The sequence below is a fragment of the Xylocopa sonorina genome, unplaced genomic scaffold, assembly GCF_050948175.1.
Source record: "Xylocopa sonorina isolate GNS202 unplaced genomic scaffold, iyXylSono1_principal scaffold0263, whole genome shotgun sequence".
NCBI lineage: Eukaryota > Metazoa > Arthropoda > Insecta > Hymenoptera > Apidae > Xylocopa > Xylocopa sonorina.
The window spans coordinates 91,964-99,746 of record NW_027490334.1 but is presented as its reverse complement, the minus strand read 5'-3'; positions in this window follow the sequence as shown (position 1 = coordinate 99,746).

Genomic DNA, 7,783 nt, shown 5'->3' with positions numbered 1-7,783 from the left:
GCGTTTGCAGATGTCTACCTATCGAAGCAATAGTGTTCTAATGCTTCTTAAATCGCCATATCGCATCTACATTTCTATGTTTCATGATAAGATATAATATTCATTGTGTAGTGTTATGTATATCTCGTCTATACTTCAAATGAATGTAAATGCGACACTTCCTTGCTAGGAAATAGCGTTTGCTGATGTATACGTATCGAAGCAATAGAGATCTAATGCTTCTTAATTCGCGATATAGCATCTCATTTCTATGTTTCAAGATAAGATATAATATTCATTGTGCAGTGTTATGTATACCTCGCATACACTTCAAATGAAAGAAAATGCGACACTTCCTTGCTAGGAAATAGCGTTTGCTGATGTCTACGTATCGAAGCAATAGAGTTCTAATGCTTCAAAATCGCCATATCGCATTTCATTTCTATGTTTCATGATAAGATATAATATTCATTGCGAAGTGTCATGCATACCTCGTATTCCGTTCAAAAGAATCTAAATGCTACACTTCCTTGCTAGGAAATAGCGTTTGCAGATGTATACGTATCGAAGCAATAGGTTTCTAATGCTTCTTAATTCACGATATCGCATCTCATTTCTATGTTTCATGTTAAGATATAATATTCATTGTGCAGTGTTATGTATATATCATCTATACTTCAAATGAATGTAAATGCAACACTTCCTTGCTAGGAAATAGCGTTTGCAGATGCCTGCGTATCGTGGCATTAGAGTTCTAATGCTTCTCAAAACGCGATATCGCTACTCATTACTATGTTTCATGATAATATATAATATTCTTTGTGGAGTGTTCTATATACCTCGTATTCACTTCAAGAGAATGTAAATGCGCCACTTCCTTGCTAGGAAGTAGCGTTTGCAGATGTCTACGTATCGAACCAATAGATTTCTAATGCTTCATAAATCGTCATATCGCATCTCATTTCTATGTTTCATGATAGGATATAATATTCATTGTGCAGTGTTATGTATATCACGTCTATACTTCAAATGAATGTAAATGCGGCACTTCGTTGTTAGGAAATAGCGTTTGCAGATGTCTACGTATCGAAGCAATAGATTTCTAAAGCTTGCTAATTCGCGATATCGCATCTCATATCTATGTTTCATGTTAATATATAATATTCATTGCGAAGTGTCATGTATACCTCGCATACACTTCAAATGAATGTGAATGCGACAGTTCGTTGTTAGGAAATAGCGTTTGCAGATGTCTACGTATCGTAGCAATAAAATTCTAATGCTACTTAAATCGCGATATCGCATCTCATTTATAAGTTTCATGAAAAGATATAATATTCATTGCGAAGTGTCATGTATACCACGTATTCACTTCAAAAGAATGTAAATGCGACTATTCCTTGCTAGGAAATAGCGTTTGCAGATGCCTACATATCGTAGCAAAAGAGTTCTAATGCTTCTTAGATCGCCATATCGCATCTCATTTCTATGTTTCGTGATAAGTAATAATATTCATTCCGAAGTGACATGTATACCACGTATTAACTTCAAAAGAATGTAAATGCGACACTTCCATGCTAGGAAATAGAGTCTGCAGATGTCTACGTGTCGAGGCAATAGAGTTCTAATGCTTCTTAAAACGCGATATCGCATCTCACATCTATGTTTCATGATAAGATATAATGTTCATTGCGAAGTGTCATGTATACCTCCTATTCACTCCAGGCGAATGTAAATGCGACACTTCCTTGCTAGGAAATAGCGTCTGCAGATGTTTACGCATCGAGGCATTAGATTTCTAATGCTTCTTAAAACGCGATATGGCATCTCACTTCTATGTTTCATGATAAGATATAATATTCATAGCGAAGTGTCATGTATACCTCGTATCCACTTCAAAAGGATGTAAATGCGACTATTCCTTGCTAGGAAATAGCGTTTGCAGATGCCTACGTATCGTAGCAAAAGAGTTCTAATGCTTCTTAGATCGCGATATCGCATCTCATTTCTATGTTTCGTGATAAGTAATAATATTCATTCCGAAGTGACATGTATACCACGAACTCACTTCAAAAGAATGTAAATGCGACACTTCCATGCTAGGAAATAGCGGTTGCAGGTATCTCCGCATCGAGGCAATAGGGTTCTAGTGCTTCTTAAAACGCGATATCGCATCTCACTTCTATTTTACATGATAACATATAATGTACAGTGCGAAGTGTTCTGTATACCTCGTATTCACTTCAAAAGAATGTAAATGCGAATCTTCCTTGCTAGGAAATAGCATATGCAGATGTCTACGTATCGTAGCAATAGAGTTCTAATGCTGCTTAATTCGCGATATCGCATTTCATTCCTATGTTTCGTGATAAGATATAATATTCATTGCCGAGTGTCATGTGTACCTCCTATTCACTCTAAACGAATGTAAATGCGACACTTCCTTGCTGGGAAATAGCGTTTGCAGATGTCTACGTATCGTAGCAACAGAGTCCTAATGCATCTTAAAACGAGATGTCGCATTTAATTTCTACGTTTCGTGATAAGATATAATATGCATAGCGAAGTGTCATGTATACCTCGTATTCACTTCAAAAGAATGTAAATGCGACTATTGCTTGCTAGGAAATAGCGTTTGCAGATGGCTACGTATCGTAGCAATGCAGTTCTAATGCTACTTAAATCGCGATATCACTTCTCATTTATATGTTTCGTGATAAGTTATAATATTCATTGCGAATTGTCATGCATACCTCGTTTTCACTTCAAAAGAATGTAAGTGCGACACTTCCTTGCTAGGAAATAGCGTATTCAGATGTCTACGTATCGTAGCAACAGAGTTGGAGTGCTACGTAAATCGCGATATCGCATCACATTTCTATGTTTCGTGAAAGGATATAGTATTCATTGCGAAGTGTCATGTATACCTCGTATTCCCTTCAAAAGAATGTAAATGCGACTATTGCTTGCTAGGAAATGGCGTTAGCAGATGTCTACGTATCGTAGAAATAGAGTTCTTACACTTCTTAAAACGCGATATCGCATCTCATTTCTATGTTTCATGATAAGATATAATATTCTTTGCGAAGTGACATGTATACCTCGTATTCACTTCAAGAGAATGTGAATGCGACTATTGCTTGCTAGGAAATAGAGTTTGCAGATGTCTACGTATCGTAGCAATCTGGTTCTAATGCTACTTAAATCGCGATATCGCATCTCATTTACATGTTTCGTGATAAGATATAATTTTCATTGCGAACTGTCATGTATACATCGTATTCACTTCAAAAGAATGTAAATGCTACGTTTCCATCCTAGGAAATAGCGTTTGCAGATGTCTACGTATCGTTGCAGTAGAGTGCTAATGCCTCTTAAAACGAGATGTCGCATTTCATTTCTATGTTTCGTGATAAGATATAATATCCATTGCGAAGTGTCATGTATACCTCCTATTCACTCCAAACCAGTGTAAATGCGACACTTCCTTGCTGAGAAATGGCGTCTGCAGATGCCTACGCATCGAGGCAATAGAGTTCAAATGCTTCTTAAAACGCGATATCGCACCTCACTTCTATGTTTCATGATAAGATATAATATTCATGGCGAAGTGTCATGTATACCTCGTATTCACCTCAAAAGAATGTAAATGCGACTATTGCTTGCTAGGAAATAGCGTTTGCAGATGTCTACGTATCGTAGCAATAGATTTCTAGTGCTTCTTAAAACGAGATGTCGCATTTCATTCCTATGTTTCGTGGTAAGATGTAATACTCATTGCAGACTGTCATGTATACCTCCTATTCACTCTAAACGAATGTAAATGCGACACTTCCTTGCTGGGAAACAACGTTTGCAGATGTCTACGTATCGTAGCAATAGAGTCCTAATGCATCTTAAAACGAGATGTCGCATTTCATTTCTATGTTTCGTGATAAGATATAATATGCATAGCGAAGTGTCATGTATACCTCGTATTCACTTCAAAAGAATGTAAATGCGACTATTGCTTGCTAGGAAATAGCGTTTGCAGATGTTTTCGCATCGAAGCCATAGAGTTCTAATGCTTCTTAAAACGAGATATCGCATCTCATTTATATGTTTCGTGATACGATATAATATTCATTGCGAAGTGTCATGTATACCTCGTATTCACTTCAAATGAATGTAAATGCGACACTTCCTTGCTAGGAAATGGCGTTTGCAAATGTCATCGTATCGTAGAAATATAGTACTGGCACTTCTTAAAACGCGATATCGCATCTCATTTCTATGTTTCATGATAAGATATAATATTCATTGCGAAGTGTCATGTATGCCTCGTATTCACTTCAGAAGAATGTAAATGCGACACTTCCTTTCTAGGAAATAGGGTTTGCAAATGTCTACGTATCGAAGCAGTAAAGTTCTAAAGCTTCTTAAAACACGATATCGCATCTCATTTCTGTGTTTCATGATAAGATCTATTATTCATTGCGAAGTGTCACTTATACCTCGTATTCACTTCAAATGAATGTAGATGCAATACTACCTTTCTAGGAATTAGCGTTTGCAGATGTCTACGTATCGAGGCAATAGTGCTCTAATGCTTCTTAAAACGAGATGTCGCATCTCATTTCTGTGTTTCATGATAAGATCTATTATTCATTGCGAAGTGTCACTTATACCTCGTATTCACTTCAAATGAATGTAGATGCAATACTACCTTTCTAGGAAATAGCGTTTGCAGATGTCTACGTATCGAGGCAATAGTGCTCTAATGCTTCTTAAAACGCGATATCGGATATCATTTCTATGCTTCATGATAAGATATAATATCCATTCCGAAGTGTCATGTATACCTCGTATTCACTTCAAGTGAATGTAAATGCGACACTTCCTTGCTAGGAAATGGCGATTGCAGATGTCTTCGTATCGTAGAAATAGAGTTCTTACACTTCTTAAAACGCGATATCGCATCTCATTTCTGTGTTTTATGATAGGATCTATTATGCATTGCGAAGTGTCACTTATACCTCGTATTCACTTCAAAGGAATGTAAATGCGACACTTCCTTGCTAGGAAATGCGTTTCCAGATGTCTACGTATCGAAGCATTAGAGTTGTAATGCTCATTAGAAAGCGATATCGCATCTCATTTCTATGTTTCATACTAAGATATAATATTTATTACGAAGTGTTATGTACACCACGTCTACACTTTAGGATAATGTAAATGCCACACTTCCTTGCTAGGAAATGCGTTTCCAGATGTCTACGTATCGAAGCAATAGAGTTCTAATGCATCTTAAATCGCGATATCGCATCTCATTTGTATGTTTCATGATAAGATATAGTATTCATTGTGCAATGTTATGTATACATCGCATTCACTTCAAAAGAATGTAAATGCGACACTTCCTTGCTAGGAAATAGCGTTTGCAGATGTCTACCTATCGTAGCAATAGAGTTCTAATGCTTCTCAAAACGCAATATCGCATCTGATTTCGATGTCTCATGATAAGATATAATATTCATTGCGGATTGTCATGTATGCCTCGCATACACTTCAAAGGAATGTAAATGCCACACATCCTGGCTAAGAAATAGCGTTTCCGGATGTCTACCTATCGAAGCAATAAAGTTCTAATGCTTCTTGGAACGCGATATCGCATCTCATTTGTATTTTTCATGATAAGATATAATATTCATTGCGAAGTGTCATGTATTCTCGTCTACACGTCAAAAGAATGTAAATGCAACACTTCCTTGCTAGGGAATAGCGTTTCCAGATGTCTACGTATCGAAGCAATAGAGTTCTAATGGGGAGGGGTAGAGGTCCTTCTCACACCCGAGAACCATCCTGTTTGTCTCCATGGACTATGGCAGCGGTCTTATCGTTGCAGAGCTCTGGATCCTATCCTTCGGGCTTCAGGGTCTCTTCTTGCTCACTTCCCGACTCCTCCACCGTCGAGCCCGTCGCGCTACCTCGGCGCACAGCCCTTCCGCGAACCTGCGGTCTTATTATCCGCCGAAGAGGCGTCTTATGGGTCGTTTCTACCATCAGCTCGCCAATCTAATCCGTAGAACGGAGAGTGAGAAACGAACGGGGGGGGGGGGGGGGTTCTACCATCGTGTATTTCACGCTCCTCGCAAATACAGCTATCGCGATGGTCCGTGTCGCGCTTCTCGCATGGGTGGTGATCTGCGAGCTAGTCTAACCGAAGCAGGGGGGGGGGAGTGAGCGAGCCTTGTGACTTCACCACGTCACAGTACATACAAATTTGCGATTATGTAGCTATGTGTTCAAATTCAATTCCGAATAAGGCACTAAAAAGCATCCCAGATAACAAACAGCAAGATGGTAGCGACACCATGCCGGCACTGTATTGCCACTTCCGAGGAGTGTCAACTGATTCGTAGTCATCTGTGACCGGATTAGTTAACTAAAATGCCAGAACGTGTTACCAGCACGTTCTAGACAAGCCAATCGCCTAGCACCAGCACCATGGTGACACGCGTATCATCGCTCCATTCATGAATCTCCTCAGCAATGACGCTGGATCACATTTGGCAACGGGGAACCTGTGCTTTCATACAAATTAGAACCGTTAGATGTCAGTAGATGTTCAGCATATGAGTATTGATAGACATTTTATGGTCGTTTCCCTATATTTATAGTTATTGAGCGAGTCGTATATATTTCTTTCAATCCATCATAGACTAAAAATATTATTTATAAAAAAAATATTACTTATAAAATAAAAATTCATGCTGTTGCGTCTCTAACTTCGCCTTGTGTAATTTTTGAAATAACATGCTGTCATCGTATTTAATGTAACCCTCAATTGCATGAATTTGTAACAATAAATTGAAGAAAATATATATAAAATAAGTGTATATATTTTTATGACAAAGTAATTATCGACTTTATGGAAAAAATCGCCCTATCGAGCTAGTTTATAGAAAATAATAAAATCGAGTTCTTATATGTGCCTTCTTCTTGTCTTGTGCCGGTGTATCTATTTTGGAATCAAAATAAATAAATTGCACAGTTTAGTCATTTTTCATATTTGCTTATAATTTTTATGGAAACAGCTTCCCCATTAGTAAATGTCAGCATACGCCACAACCACGCGTGTAGCTATGGTGAGCTGATAGTGTCATTGTCACGGCCGTGTGCTATATCTCGGTGCTTTAATAGTGCCGTGATACGAATGCCGCCCCAGTACTAACAGTATGACATTTCGAAAGCTGAGTAGGAGCACTTTGTTAGCACAGTTCTGTCACGGAATTCGTTCCATCCGTTGTCATTGGCGTGCCAAACGCTGGCTGTTTGGGATATTGCAGTGCATGAGGCAAACTTGTTCCTTATCATCGTCAAGGAGATGGATTTTCACTCCCCCCTTTTTGATTTTTTAAAATTATTGTTTGGAATTTTTGCCGTTTCTGTATCTCTATGACCGCATTGTGGATTCAACTTATGTACGATCTTTTTGGTCTTCATCCTTTGTTACATGTAATATTATATATGTGATGCACGTTTGTTATGTAATGCTCCGATTTGTAAGCCTCAGATACTTTTATTCTTTGGTAAAGCAACTTATTCGATTAATATATATTTATTAGACATAGATATAAACAATTAGAAAAATGTTATTAAAACGCTATTAAATATGTTGTTGCAATTATATATTTAAGGTCTGAAGATGTAGATGCAATTAATGTCCGATATTTTACGTGATCCAATCGACGTATCAAGTGAGGCTATGAAATATAAAAATCTTTTACTATTCTTCGACCCCTTTACATGTTACATGAATGAT